General features: G+C 55.6%; 1 protein-coding gene across 4 annotated transcripts in view; it reads right to left on the bottom strand.

Annotated features, from left to right (window-relative positions):
• LOC113211004 (transcription factor hamlet-like) overlaps nucleotides 1-15,227 on the bottom strand; it is a 156,623-nt gene that overhangs the window by 61,545 nt on the left and 79,851 nt on the right. Inside the window, exons 1-2 of one of the 4 annotated variants that reach the window (XM_052265776.1) lie at nucleotides 2,488-2,807; nucleotides 769-835 (exon numbers count right to left, since the gene is read on the bottom strand). The exons of 1 other annotated variant lie outside the window; for it this stretch is intronic. The gene's annotated coding sequence lies outside the window, so the exon portion shown is untranslated. Of the gene's footprint in view, nucleotides 1-768; nucleotides 836-2,487; nucleotides 2,808-15,227 lie in introns of those variants that run through there. 2 more of the 4 variants (XM_052265775.1, XM_052265778.1) reach the window with 2 other exon arrangements.

The raw sequence follows: 15,227 nt of genomic DNA, 5'->3' as shown, positions 1-15,227 counted from the left end.
GGGTAGGGGCTGGAGAAAACAAGGAGAGAGTGGGCACAACGGAAAGTGGCGTTCGCAGGGGGTGGGGGTGGAGGGGTGGCAAAAGGGGGGTCGTAGCGCGAGGCCTGGCACGAGCACAGGGGCAAGTCAGCCCTAGCGGCGCCTAGAGCACCCGCTAGAGCACAGCACTTTCGCGCACACCTCTTCCGCGACATCCACAACCGAGAGGGAGGAGATTGGGGCGGAAAACAACCCTCTCCAGTCTCCAGCCAGAGGGCGCGGCGGGGGCTCAAAGGGAAGACAAATATTGATCCGCAAACATGTACGACGAGTTTATCAGGGGGAATCAAAGAGCGACATTGTGTTGCCTCGCCTACCTGGGTCCGCCGCTCCCGCCGCTCGGCCCTCCCTCTGCCGCTCGTCTAGCCGCCTTTCTACGAAACAACCCGCCCCGTCGAGGGATGCACTATCTCGACCTACTTTTTCGAAGGGCCGAACCGACCGGCGTACGGGCGCGAAGCGTCAGTTTCCTCCCGTAGGAGGATCTTAATCCCATCCACACCCTTTGGTGCCACCGCCGCGGCCTCCGTCAGGCCAGGTCATGCGTTGACAAACCACGACGACGACTGTGGAAAACGCGCGGACTTCGCAATCATTTGGCTGCGTACGCTGTCATTTCACCCCTCCTCGCTTATGTTTGCCTCTCGAGGGCCGCGCTCGTTGGCCCGGGCCAAGCCCGGCGGAGCCCTTCATTAGACCGTTAACTCGATTGCAACATTTCGTCATCACCTGGGTGGTTGTCGCGGCGGTCGCGGCGGCGGTGGCGTAGCGCGGCGTGGCCCGGCCGATACGCCTTCTGGAAACAACCAACATCAACAACAACTGGTCGGGGTAGGCTAAACAGAAGCGCGCGGCGGGCGAGCCCGACAAGGAATTCAAAAATCGGCAAATTTCGAAGAAAAAAACGGAACTTTCTAGAAAAAAAAAAAAATATTTTTCTATCATTTTTCCAGAAATAAAAATTGATTGATTGATAATTATTTAGTCCGTAAAATTTATAAATCTGGTAACAATGTTTGAGGGCAGTTTCTGAAAATATTTCTTTGGAAAATTAAAATTTTCAATACGGACACACGGACACAGTAGTCTTCAGGGAAATTTATTTGGGAGTGGAGATTGCATTGCATTTTCTCGGCGGCGCCGCCGAACAGTGTCGCAGCACCGCAACCGCAGCCTGTGTTTCAGATCAAGGGTAGCGGACTGCGACACCCCGCCCCAAGGAGGCCGAGGAGCGCGCCGCCACGCACCTCCTCGCGTGCCCAAACACATGGCCGGCTAACGCTGGGCTAACGATGTTACGATTCGGGCGTTAGGGCTCGTTAGGGGACCGGCCGGCCCCTCGACGGGCGCTGATGACGCTCCGCAAACGACTTTCGATCATCAGCGCGGGAAAATCGCGCCCGAGAGGGTAAAAGGTATAAACACACAAACGGAAACGGCTGCCGCAGACCGTGCCGGGGCACAGGAGGGCGGTAGGCCTGCGCCGTACTCTCCCAAGGTAGACTGTACCTGAATGCAGAGGTGCGGGCGGGTTGCCTATACTCGCCCGCCGGGCTACAATGCGTACGAAGTAACTTACACGTGATTCGGCCGATTTGGGGTCTGTTAAGACCGCGTGTCCTCGGTGTAATGATTATTTTTTCGTTAATTTTCTAAAACATTAGAGGTTATCCAAATTCTTATGTTTATAGCGAGATTAGTATGAGAGAACAACATCATAATGTCGCAGCACTAAGGGGGTTGCACAAACTTCAACCTCCTCCTACCTGCTCAGGACACGCTCACATGTACACACACACATACACACACACCTTCACCTAATACGAGAAAACAAAAGGCGGCGCGTTTGACCTGCCTGCTAATCCCGGAAGGCAAACACACACAAGCACACACACACACACACATCCTTGTCTCCGCGGCCGGCGCGTGCCAACGGATGCCACAACCCGACCCCCTACCGGACGTTAGGCCCCGCGGTGGACACGTCACACGGCGGCTAATCTCCACCAGCGGCCAAAGTCACATCATCACCTACGGCTGCTGCTGTCAGGCGTCACCGAAGGTGACATTCTTTGAGGGGAGCAGCAGATCACGGCAAAATGGAAATAAGGAAAAACACTTTGCGGCGGAGCCTTCAATGCGCGGGTGGCCGAGCGCCAGTGAGCTGCGCCCTGCCGCGGCGAGGACGTCGAACCATCCTCCCTCCTGGACTCGGCCATCCTTCAAAACGCCGCTCACGACATGCTGATTATATTTTTCTGTCTATTTATGGAATCAACCATCGTTGCCTCCATATGAAATTGAAGATGACACGTGACACACACCAGGCAGATCGTACTACTATACGTTGTTTCCAACTGACAGTAAAACGCGTGGTTGACATAAAGGGGGAATTGGGAAGTTCCAAATAGATAGATAGTCCCAGAGGGATGGCAGTTGCGCCCTTACCGGTAATACGTCCTTGGCGAGGTCCTCGGCATGTCTCTGTGGGCGCCACTATGTCCTTTAAGTCCTATGGGCGGATGAGGTTGTCTCCATGACAGGAGTCACACACAAGTTTTCACTCGACGCGTTGAACCGATCCACCGCACGGGCGCACCGACACTCTCACTGTCACTGTCACACGCACACGCCGACACTGATGACACACACACACACACACTGACGCACGCAGACACAGCGAGGATGCGGTGCTCGCTCGGTCCGCGTGCTGCACGGCGGAGCGCTGTCCTGTCTCTGCTCTATCATGTCCTGGTCCTGCGCCTCGGCAGAGCTCCCCGCTGCTCCCCGCCTCCGACTGGTGCCGGCCGAGTGGTGGGGGGCGGATGGGAGGAGCCTCGGCCGCAATCCGTGCCGTCGGAGCCGCTAGGGCCCGCCCCCGGGGCCGGGGAGGGGGTGCGCGAGCGAGCCGAGCCGGCCCGAGCCGAGCCGAGCCAGGCCCGAGCGTGCAGCCGAGCCGGGCCCGAGCGCCGCCGCGGTCGCGGGGGCTGAAGAGGGGCACCTCTACCCCTCCCGGAGGGGGCACCCCCGCGCCCTTACCTCAGGCCACCCCGCCGTCGTCGCATCGCGGGGCGGCGGGGGCGGCGGGCGAGCCGAAGAAAGGGGCCCTCGCCTCGCCTCGCCCTCCGCCCTGCGGCCGGGCGGACTTTTGGACTCGTCCCGTTCGTCTAAAGGCTGGAGGCCAGGACGCAGACGTCGGTGCGGTCCGCCTCGGCGGAGGGCAAGGAGCTCCCCTGCCAACTCCCCCCTGGCTTCAGCTGCAGTCAGCTGCAAGCAGCTGCTGGAAGCGCCCCCCTCCCCTTTGCCTCCTTCGCGGCCGGTTCGATGCCCGGTCGGCCCGGTGTTTCCGCGACCGAAAAAGAATGAAATGAGGGGGAGAGCGGCAGGGAGGGAGGCGGCGGAGCCGCCAGGCCAGACGCGCGCCGTGCCCCGCCGGATATCCTTTGACCTTGGCATCCAACGGCACTGCATTGCACTCCTTGAGTCATGCGCGATGCAGATGCACTGGTAAGACGGCCAAATCCTGTGTTACTTCCGAATCCCGGTTTCCGCGCGGGGGCGGGGCGGGGGCGGAGGGCATGGCGGGGGCGTGGGCACGCGTGCTCAGGACTGCCCATACGGTCAGGCCCCCACGCCGGTCGCGGGGTAACGACCGCCGCCAGCGTCGACCTCGACGTCGAGGCCGCCGTCAAGGAGGCCGTCGATCCTGGCCAATATGAGCCGCTAGTGTGCGGGAGGGTCTTCCCCCGTGGCGCCAACCCCCCGGCCCCGGCCTGTTCGCGCCGCTCCCCTTCACCCACCGTGGCGACTTCCAACACCGCTCTCTTATGACTACCCCCATAATAGTTTAATCACCGCTTAAAATCTCGAGCGCGTCGTGGCGCGGCGTGGCGGCGGGAGCTGGTGGTGGTGCGGCGGTCGCGGGTCGCGGGTCGCGGCGCCCGGCGGCCCGTCGCGCCCTCGATGCAATCGCCCCTTTAAAATCTGTGCCCGGCCGGCTGGCCAGCCACGCAGCGAATGCCTCGTATTATGGTAAAATCCGGCGAAACGCATTTACTTTACCCCGGGCCGCTGTAATCGGGGGGCACAGGCACGCGAAAGACGACCAGCAAGAGTGTACATCACCAGGACAGGTAACAGAGAAAAAAAAACTGAAAAATTAAAAATAAATTAGAAAATGTATTTTTTCTGGAAAAGTTGTGACTTATTGGAGCCCCTGTGCTATTCTTTGTCTTTTACAGCCATCTACCACCACCTCGGGTTCTCGTCGCAAAGGTCGGCGTCATTTTCAAGCAACTAATGACCCAAAGCCAAAGGACCCCTTTAGGAAGTATCCCCATACGTGACAATTTTCCCACTTTCCCACGACCTTTTAGTAGATAATTTTTTTTTCCAGCGAAGTGTTATTAAGCGCCCTCCTGTGACCGAGCGCGACGCGAGGACTTGAGGGGGCGCGCTGGACACGCTGACCGGCGCGACGTGAGACACGCACCCTGCGTGCGACACACGCACGTCGCTGCCGCGCCACGCCGCGCTATGCCACGCCGCGCAAGGGCTCGCCCGCGACTTATCTGGTAGGGAAATGAGAGCAGGCCCGCACCGCGCCCGTTATCTCGGAATTCGTTAATATTGTATCATTAGTCGCAGATTACGTAAATGTGGAAAAAAGGGCTGCTCCGCTGGGCCGGGCGGGGTGAGCAGGTGATCCAGCTGACCGCGACCTCGTGCGACGGTTTAAATAACCCCCGCCGTAACCACCACGCGCACCCCCCCTCCCTCCTTTTAGAAAGTGGGGCACCTTACGCAGCGCCAGCTTGAGTCCTCGCGCTGCAGCGCAACCCCCTAGTCTGAGACGGCTTTGCTCAGGCCCGTGCGCCCCCGCGTCTAACCACCGTCCGTGTCTGTGTAGTCGAAAAAAAGAGAAAAAGCAGAGGGCACGGAAAAGCCTCGCACGACAAATAATCTGTACGCACACGCAGCTTCCGGTATACTCGGCGCTACTCTGTGTGTCAGGGATGTAAGAAGGGAAGGGGTCAAGGGGGAGAGGGGGTGGGAGCAGGGGTTGCAGCGCGGCGAGAGCAACAAGCCCTGGCACAAAATTACCCTGTTCGCCCTCCTGACAGAGGCTCTGTGGGGGTGGTGCGGGGCGTGGCGGGTGGTATGCGCCCGCGAGGCGTTTCCCCGTTCTCCTCCGCGGTATGTGTTTGGACCGAGCTTGTCATTCGCACGAGTCGCACAAACGCGTGCGGCAAATTACAGATGCGCGACAAAGTTGGCGCCTTTGCATTAATCGTCAAACATTTTGATTACACACAAAGTCTGTCGTCGGTCTTGGTAGATTTTAAAGACTTGCGAAACAATTCGATAAAGACGGGCTGCTGAGTAACTGTGCCTGGAGGAGGGCGTGTCGGCCATGCGGGATGAACGAACAGTAATCTTACGCGGGCCCCTTCTCTGCACACTATCAGTTACGCGCCGGGCTTGTGTCGACAGGGACGAGGCACAGGGAAGAGGGGGTAGCAGCAGTAGCGCCCCCTCTCCAACCCCCTGCAATTTCATGTCAGCAGACCCCTCCTTCCCGAGCGCCTCCCCTTCGCCCCCGAGTATCCCCCCCCCTCCCCCCCCTTCATCCCCTTTTGCTCGTACCGTACCGTCGTCGTTCTTCGACTACCATCAAGGACTTGGCGTGGGAAGGCATAAGGGGGGGGGGGTAGCTCCCCCACCTTTTTGAACGCCGCTGCTTCATCGTATAATTACGCTAATAGAAGGGGAGGGGGACATTATTTCGTGTTCTGCCCGGCCGGCCGCGCGACTTCACGACACTGTCCTTATCGCCACGTCCAGTCGGAAAGTATACTGCACAAACATTGCGTCGCAAACTAATTTTTATTCTAAAAAACTGGAACGTTAATCGGCTATCTTTATCAAAATCATCAATCGGCCGCAATCGGCTTATCATAACTGGAACGTTAATCGGCTATCTTTATGAAAACTGGAAACTTTTACCTTCGGGTAGAGACCGACCACAAGGGACTGTCTAAAAATAATATTTCTGTCATGTAGTCAAACAAATCTATGATGTGGACTATGCGTGAGCGTGAAAGAAAACCAAAACCACACAAATAAAAAGGATGCATGGATAAGCTCCTAGACAAAATGACGGAAGAAAGCGAAAAGGAGGCGAATTAGGAGGAAAATTAGGGAGGAGAGGGAAAGTGGAATAGCGGGAGGAGGTGAGATCAGAGCGAGACAGAGGAAAGCAAAACTCTCAAAATTGAAAAGAAAGCACTGGGCTGGCAGAAAAGTGGTTGGTAAACGGATCCCGTTCATCACAAGTCAAGCGCAAACGGATTCCGTGTGCGCTCGCCAAGTGGGGTGGGCAGCAGGCGAGGGGCGTACGGAGCGGAGTGGGGAGAGAGGGAGGAGGGCAGGACAGTTGAGGGGAGGGGGAGTATTACTTAAGGGCCGCTGTGTGGGGCGAGGGTGCGGTGGCGGCAGGGGTGAGCGTGTGAGTCCCGGAGAGCGGGAGTATGAGAATGAGAAATTCTACGGGCTCTGAGGAGGAATAAGACAAGGTTGTCGAGAGCGCCAAGACTTCCTTGAGGGGAAGACCCTCACCTCAGGTCTCAACTCAGGTCAGAGGTAGGCGGTAATTGAAAACCGTTTGCGATTCCTGGAACTGTTAGTCTGTTTACGCGGAAAAGAGGCGCGCCTGAAGCAGTACAAGGCGAGGGTAACTATTCATGTCTCCACTTTCCAATTATCATGAAATAGACGCTACGTTTGGCTCCTTTACAAGGAAAAGTGCAGTATAACAAGAGTGGACGGGGCGAATCAGACACCAGGTATTTTACTCCATGCTGAACAAATTTGTTGGTGCCGACAATAAGGGGGGGGGAATAAATGAAAAGTAATCAAACGCCAGTTTTCTACAGCGGCTCTCTCTCTCTCTCTCTCTCTCTCTATCTCTCTCTCTCTCTCTCTCTCTTCGGCCTCCTGTCTTTACCTGACTCGCGACGCCAAAGGAGGGCTGCGTCCTAAAGACTCCAGTCTTTCGCAACTGCGTCCTCGCGGGGTTGATGTGCCTGGGCCGAGGTCTTTGCCGCTCGCGGTTGTTCCGGACGCAGCCCTTTGGCACGCGGTTTAATGAAATTTTCTTCTTCTCTTCCTGCTTTTCCGCCTACTTCCCAGCAACACACTCTTCAGAGAGTCGGGAGCGTAAAATAAAAAGAACGGAGAAGTTTTATACATCACAGAAGAAAACAACAAAAGCAACTATACGAAAACTGAAGTGCTCCGTGTTGGTAAATTAGTAGAGGTCATATATAGCAGTATAGCTGTCTCTTTGCGAGTTGGCGAAGTATGGCAGGTAATTGAGAAAAACTGTAGTTAGGAATCTAAAACGTGATCATCGGCGACCTCATCCTTGGCTTTGACGCCCTCCTCGCGTCCCCGGCTGCCTCGTCGGTTCAATAGTTGAATCCTGCAGGACGACGACGTCAGTGCGGCGTTGCGGCGTGTCCCAGCCACCTGCCTGGCGTGGCACCCCCCTGCTTGCAGAACAAGAGGAGCCGACGACGACGCCAAGGATTCGCTACAAAACATCTCATTACACTGCCGTCACCGGGAGCCGCGGGGGGTCTCGGGGAGGGGAGGGCGGGGGAAGGGCTTTTCGACAGAGTCGCGCAGTCGGGAGAGAGAGAGGGCGCGGCGCGGGCGCTCCGAGGCGACGGCCGAGGTTGGGCTGACACTCGCCTTTTGCCACCCTCGCCCCCGCGGAGCCCGCACCCTCGCCGCACCCTAGCCGCGCTCCTCCTCCTCCCTCACCAAAGACCACCTCTTTCACACAACCTCTCTCTCTCTCTCTCCCTGCCTCTCTCTCTCTCCGCCGCGGGCGGCGTGTTTCACATTGGCCGCGAACTCGGCGACTTTAAGGCCGCGCCGATGTGTGGGAGGCAACACAGCGAGCTTTCGCGCCTCGGTGGTGGCGGGGCGTGGCGTGGCGTGGCGGGGCGAGGGTCTCCTCTGCGCTTGTCATGTAATTATTACCGTGTCCGTCCCCGCGGACCTCACGCGCCCTCCCTCCCCCCTTTCCTAACTCCTCCAACTCCTGGCCTAATTTCCCCTTCCGAATCCAACGCCTAATTTCCGTGCATCGCCTAGAGCCCGGCGCTCCTCAACGGTCCAGCAGCAGCAGCAGCAGCGGTATGCATCCAGGCGGGGGATGATCGAGCGCTCCAAAGGTCTTCTCACGGGGAGCAGCAGCCCGGCGATGACTTCCACCACCACCTTCGCCCTCGCCGTGTGGTGCCGCCGTCGAGGCCTCCGCGGAGGCCTCCACACAATGAGATGGCTCGGGCGTCACGCGGCGCGTCACGGGAGGCGAGGCGGGAGGAGCGCGGCGCTCTCCATGCTCTGCATCTTAGGAGCGGCGGAGTGCGCGGGAGCGAGAGCGAGGCGCGATGTTCTGCTTGCTAACAAGGAGCGATAATATTTTTGAAAAATCAAAAAAATAAATAAGACTTATTGTTTTTGAATTTTACAGTTATAACAATAATACACTTCTTAAAACGCAACAGAAAAATAAGTTAAAAATGCCTCAAGTTAAATGACCTTATCAAAGAATCCAAAGTGCGCGCGGCAGATCGAAACAGCTGATCGGCGGAGGAGTCGCGGTGCGCTGCTGCTGCTGCCGCTCTGCTCTCCTTGATGATAGACGTCAAAGAACGTCGAGATTCCACCGCGCTTCCGGTCTTTATCTCGCACGCGCGTAACGGCCGCCGCGCCTCACCGACCGGCCGGCCGGCTGGGCTACTCGACGAGGACTTTTAAACGCGCGAAAGGTAAAAGGGGGAGGGGGGCATTTAAACCAACGCGCAACGCGCGGGAGTGCAAGCGCGAGGGCCGCCCACCCCCATTGCTGCAGCGTCGTGCAACGCGAGACGCGCCGCGCGCGCTGCTGTTGCGGTCGGCACAAACAACAACAAAAGACAACACCATGTCGTCAGCGTCTTCCGTCTCTGTCCCGCTCAAGGGGCGCGACGCAACGAGGACAGCTGTTTCCGGTGAGCCACGTGCCCGACGGCGAGGGCGGGCGCGCGCGCGCAAGGCAAGGCTCTTCTTCTAGCCGGCGAGAGAGCGCGCGCTCGCGCCAAGGAGCCGCGCCGCGGTGCTGTCATGTCACGGGGGCGGGGCCACGAGGGCGGGGCGTTGTTGGGGTGCATCATCATCAGCTGATGTGGAGCAGCAGCAGCAGCAGCAGCAGCGTGCCGCCACAAGAACTGGTCCTCTCCTCTCCACCGCCGCGCCTGCTCCCATTCACCGACAAACGTCTTCACGAAATCAAACTACAAAACGCAACGTACCGCCTCGCGGGGTGGGCAAAGCAGGGGAGGATGTACTCACTCACGCCAGCAGAAGTCTAGGAGCAGCCTCCCCAAGACCCAAGCCCGACCCACCTCCCCCACACTCGGTACAGCTGTACTCTAGAGTACCGCACTCCACATTTTGCTTCACGACTTCACCATCGCTCTGCTGAGCTGAGCGTCGTCCAACTCCCCGCACCGTCCAACAGCTCCCCGCGCCGCCAGCCGCCGCCGCCCCTCTCGCCCGCGGCCAAACAGATCATTTCAATGGCTGGTCCGCCCCGTTCACGCCGATACAGTCGTACGTACGTACAATAACGGGCCTGCGCGCATTACGCGCGCATCCAGAGCCAGCCAGGCGCGCTGAGCAAGGACAAAGAGGCCGTGCCCTCACAGTCACCGGCACAGTCAGGAGTCAGTTTTCATTATTTCTTTGAGAAGAGAGAAAAGACAGAAGAATAAAAAATACGCGTTAATTTATTGGACGCATAAGTGGAACAATTTGACTTTTACCTGACGATGATAACTAGAGCATGGTTAGTTCTCACTCTGCAAACCCGTGCCGAGTACTGATTGTGCTCCAGTTTCATGGTGTGACACTGTTGTACGACACTGAAGTTTTCAGAGTACAGAAATCGCGCGCGAAAATTCACTTTCCCGTTTTCCGGCTCTGACAGGTACCTTCCCATTCTTTCCAACATAGAAACCAGAAAAAACAACAAGAACTTCTAAATCAGGACGGTTCGATGGAGTCAGACGGCTGAGCAGCAGCAGCAGCAATCCATTATGCCTTCTCTGCTCTCAATTATATCACATTACAGCTCAACGGGCAAAATACGGCCGGCGTGGCAGAAACAGTATGGCAAACAAAAGCAGCGTGCAATGAATGAAACAAAAACAGCCCGTGAGAGAGAGAGAGAGAGAGAGAGAGAGAGAGAGAGAGAGAGAGAGAGAGAGAGAGAAAGGTGCGGCTCGCGGCACTTGTCGAATTACGCTGCCGTATCTTAATTTCGTGAAAAAGTACTCGAGGTGCGTTCACGGCTCGGCGGGCGGGGAGGCTCGCTCCGCGGCCCACCCGACCCGGGCGACAACGTTATCGAGCTCCTGGACCGACGGTTACGTCAAGCGGCAGCCGCTGTTGGAAACACAACATCACTCCCCGTAATCTAATTTCGGAGCGTCCATACATAATGCGTGTGTGTAGCATACGCGAAGTGTGCGTGACGAAAATCGGACGAATAAAGGTAGCAGACAAAATTGCGCAAATAACTCGCTCGGTGGGAGGAGGAGCTTGCAAAAAAAGAAGAATGTCGTTCGAGACATCATCGCTGGAGCAGCCAGTGACGGCAGTGGCAATGCACTCGCGGGGGGCCTGGCGCACACAAAAGGCTGAGAGGTAACGTGTTGTGCCATCCGCCCAAAGCGGTCCTCGGCAGGGGGGCGGCCTCCGGCTAAATGTGTGTCCGGATGAACTCCGATGCACCAGTGACATCATGTCTCTTTATCGAAAGAAAAAATTATCCACGTCTGCCCTGGAAGAAACAAAGGTATGAATCAACACCAATATTGGAGTGTTATTGACTTTAGTGGTTGACACTTTGGAGCTTTTATAAAGGCACCAATATTTAGCACCTTTAAAGGGCACTACACGTAAAAAGAATGTCTTGAAATCCGAGGAAACGTCTTGGATTTCAAGGTCGTGTGGATAATTTCAAGATTGGCCCTTGAAATACCAGACTGTCTTGAAACTCGTACCATCCAAGGGAAATCATTGGAATTTTTGTCTGGTATTCAAGGGTTTTTCTTGAAGCAGGATCTGGGTACTTCAAGGAACACCCTTGAATACCAAACGAAAATTTGAAGGATTTCCCTTGGAAGCTACGGTTTTCAGGACAGAGTCTGGGATTTCAAGGGCCAATCTTGAAATTACTCACCCGCCCTTGAAATCCCAGAAATTTCCTGGGATTTCAAGAAATTCTTTTTACCGTGTACTTCCTGCCTTAGTTTTTCCAGTAAGAACGTTACTAGCATTACTTTCCACTGATGTATAGAGAGAGGTTCAATAACATGCCAAACTTGTTCTCGAACACCCCATCAAAAGCCCATCTCGTTCGAGTAATGATAACTCAGCCCATAACGAGCTGGTCCTGCTTTGGCATGCTCCATCCATCCCCTCGCTCAGCGCTCCACTTTTACACCGCGAGGCCAGGTGTCCCTCTGGAGGGGCGGGGCGGGCGGGGCGAGCCGAGGAGGAAGGCGCGATGCGCGGAGTCGCTCCACAGGAAGCAGCCGTCTCTCGCGGGAGCTCCGGAATAAAGACGATTAACAAGAGGCTGCGCTGGGCCCACCGCTCCACGCGATTTTTCGACTATTCGATCAAACACTGCTGCAATAACTGCCTCGCCCCCGAGGCTGCGCGGCGTGGCGGAAGAAAATAGCTGAGCGGGAGAACGAGGGAGAAAGCGATCGACAACAACTCGGATGGGTCATTTCCCCAAGAGGGATCGCAGCGCAACTCGTCCAATTATGTTTCCACAAACCCTTTAGTCGTCCGTAATTTGAATGCAATTATGCAGAATATCCCTGAAAGTTTACCTGAAATCATGCAATAATAATAATCACAACCCAGTCGGAATCTGGCTTAAGTACTGCCGGCAATCTTGTCATATCTTGGCTGCAATCCACTAAAATTTTACTGCAATCCTTCAGGCGTGTACGCCAAAGTAGGAGTGCATCGTTGTGTCCTTCCTTTCTCTCTGGTACAAAAAATTCAAAGTTTGTAGTGATCTACTCTACACAAAATCTTGTCCACATCGGGAATGCCAAATCAATGAGAGAGAATGAGGGAAAAAAGGAGAGAAAAAACATCGTGCCTCTCGTCGTGGGAACTGGAATAAGATTGACGCTCCTCCCGCCCCACTCAATCCAAATTAATAGACTGCAGCGATGAGCCTCACTGCACCACAAAAGTCACCACAAAAGCCTTCCTTTTCCTCCCTCTCTCCAGATGTCTCTCTCATTCTCTGCACTCCTTTACGGTGCCCTCTTCCTACAGCGCAACCCCTGACCGGGAAGAGCAAAAGGGTTGGCAGAGACCTGCGTCTGGACCGCATAGCATCCCACAATCAGAGATGAGGATGTCACCTTGTCACCTCGCAAGGGTTGTATTTTTTTAGACTAAAAGCGAAAAATTTGCGGTCCCTCATATACAGTTGCGAAGGATCGCGAGGGGTTGCTGGAGACCCTAGGGGACGGGAGAGGAGCGGCGAGCCGGTGGAGCGCCAACCCTTTCCGGGACAGAGGAATAGACCCTGAATTGTTCACCTCGATTTCCCTCTGAAACATGCTTATTTTAACGAGGAAAGGATTGAGCCAATCCTAGAATTTTATCGTTTTATTCCATTTCCTTCCCTCTTTGGGGGGTAGGGAGGCTGTGGGAAAAAAGAGGCATGGGAGATGGCCGACGCAGCAGCACAAACGTGCAAAAGCTCGCTGTCGCTTTGATCACGTATTCATTTTGTATAGATCGCGTAAAACGCAAGCCGGGCGAGAGGGCCATAATGACCGACAGACTGATTTACCACCGCGGAAGCGGAGCAGAACCTGCGCCGTTGAATGTGGTTCAAGCACGAAGGCGTAATCATTGTCGAAGCACCCCAAAACGTCCAAAGTGAAATGGATAATAGGGAGTATGGCGAGTACGGAGGAGCTTCTACGAAGAGAAAGGGGAGGGTGCTGCATCACGAACACTCTTATGGAACACACAGACTTGCGCATGCACACACAGCCACACACACTCACATACACACGTCAAGTCACCTTGAGGGAGACTTCTTCGCAGCCACTCCTCCGCTCTCTTTGAAAGCGCGCGCTCCCGGCGAGACAAAACCAAAAGTCTGACATCCATTGTGGTTGTGCTGCTGGTGACCTTTTGATTGCACGCCCAGGTCGCCGTCTACATGATCTCGCTGTCTCTGTCTCCCCCCTCTCTGGACGCATTACATCTTCTCACTCGCACCTTGTTCGTTAGGTACAAAGTACACCGACCCGCGAAGCTTGAAGGTGGCGCGAAACTGAACGCGTGGTGCGTATATATGATGGCAAAATGATGTGCGAATACACTAAAGATGTACTCCGCAGAGGTGACTGCGACACACAACATGGATATTCTTATTTTTCCCAGACGCACCCAGGTTAATGAGGTCACAGCGTGCGGCCCCTCCCCCCTCCGGGCCCGCCCCTGCTGGAGCTGCAATTATCGCGCCGCGGTACCTTTCACACATCTCCCCCCCCCTTCCCCCCTCGAGACACTGCCGCACAACTATCATGGCAACAATCATACTCTTGCTCCCCATACCTTTATGCCTTCCCTTTCTGACGTCGTGACTTCCGGTCGCGGCCGTCAAGTCTGCTGCTGCTGCTGCTGCTCAATGGTCCAACGTGCGCGGCGGCGGGTCCTATTGCTTCTCTCCGCGGCCGAAAATAACGTGTTCGCTCGTCCAAGTGGGCGCGGCTGCTCTAGGCTAGCTCCATTACACCACTCACACACACGCACCTGCGTGTGCCGACTACACACACGCACACACACACAGGGACGCACGTACCCCCCGCGTGGGAATGGAATGCCGATGGGGCGAAACATATATATCCCCCGCAATAAACAAGCCCTCTCGCTCGCCCACCATGCACGCACTTTAGGACAGTGAAAGCAAAACGAGTGGCGTGTGTTTGTGTTGTGTACGTAATATTTTTTCGGCCAGTCAACACGATGCCACCAATTTTTAAAAAAATACATTTTAAAAGATGGCTAAAATAGTGATGCAAAAAAATCAAACAAACTGTAATGATAATTTGTCTAAGCACAGTGTGCCGCGTGGGAAACCCCTTTGGCGCTACGACTGTTGACCTTGGTGTTTGGCTTCGTGGCGCCCAGGGGCAACCCCCGCGCTCGCCGATACTAGACAATCACCAGGACCTGGCGCGGCCCAGCGCCCCGGGCGGAGTGCGCGGCGCGGCACCCGCGGGGAGGGTGCTGCCGGGGGTGGTGGGGTAGGCGAGAGCGAGCAAGAGAGAGAAAGAGAGAGGTGGAGAAGTGGCAGGAAAACATTCACAGTACACACTGCATGCACACTACACACGAAACTTAAAAAACGTTTTTTGGTAAAAACGTTCACCTTCTCCCTCTGTCGCGTTCTGTGCAATTATTTGGACGCGTTATGCACTTTTATACAGCGTGACACGCACTCGTGTGTAGGGGAGGAGGACATGGGTCCCCCGCTCTGGCCGCCCCTATGGCCGTCCTGGTCCCGGTCCAGTACGGGGGACAATAGCTCGGAAGGCAGTCTTTATGCTCTTCACGGGATGGCGCTAGAGCCGGTTACAAGGCCCCAGAGCCCTCCCTCCGCACTCCGGTCACTTTTCGACACACGCGAATGCTGCACTATTTGGGCGCACTCTAGCGGGGGTCGGGAGGAGCGGAGGGGTTGCTACGAGCCCCATTGTACACAAGCGGCGCGAAAGTAAAGTAACGGAACGTTTCGTCTGGAATTTCCTCAAACAAAAAATATTTGTTGTTTTTTTCAACGAAGATGAACTGAAATTTTTAACATTTTAAACAGATCAATAAAATCACATTTTTGTAATGGCATACAACATTTTTGCTCACACATCACCAATCACCTCACCACTGCTCGTTTTTCCGCCATAAAAAACACACACCATTCCGGAAAAAGTTACCATGTAAAGCATCCTGTGTACCGCCGCGCGTCCCTCGCGCCACCCCTTTCTATTCAAGGAGGAGGAGGAATGGGTGGAGGGAGGAGG

The sequence above is a fragment of the Frankliniella occidentalis genome, unplaced genomic scaffold (assembly GCF_000697945.3).
Source record: "Frankliniella occidentalis isolate FOCC.00 unplaced genomic scaffold, Focc_3.1 Scaffold30, whole genome shotgun sequence".
In the NCBI taxonomy this organism is placed as follows: Eukaryota; Metazoa; Arthropoda; class Insecta; order Thysanoptera; family Thripidae; genus Frankliniella; species Frankliniella occidentalis.
This window is presented reverse-complemented; position numbering and strand designations above follow the sequence as displayed.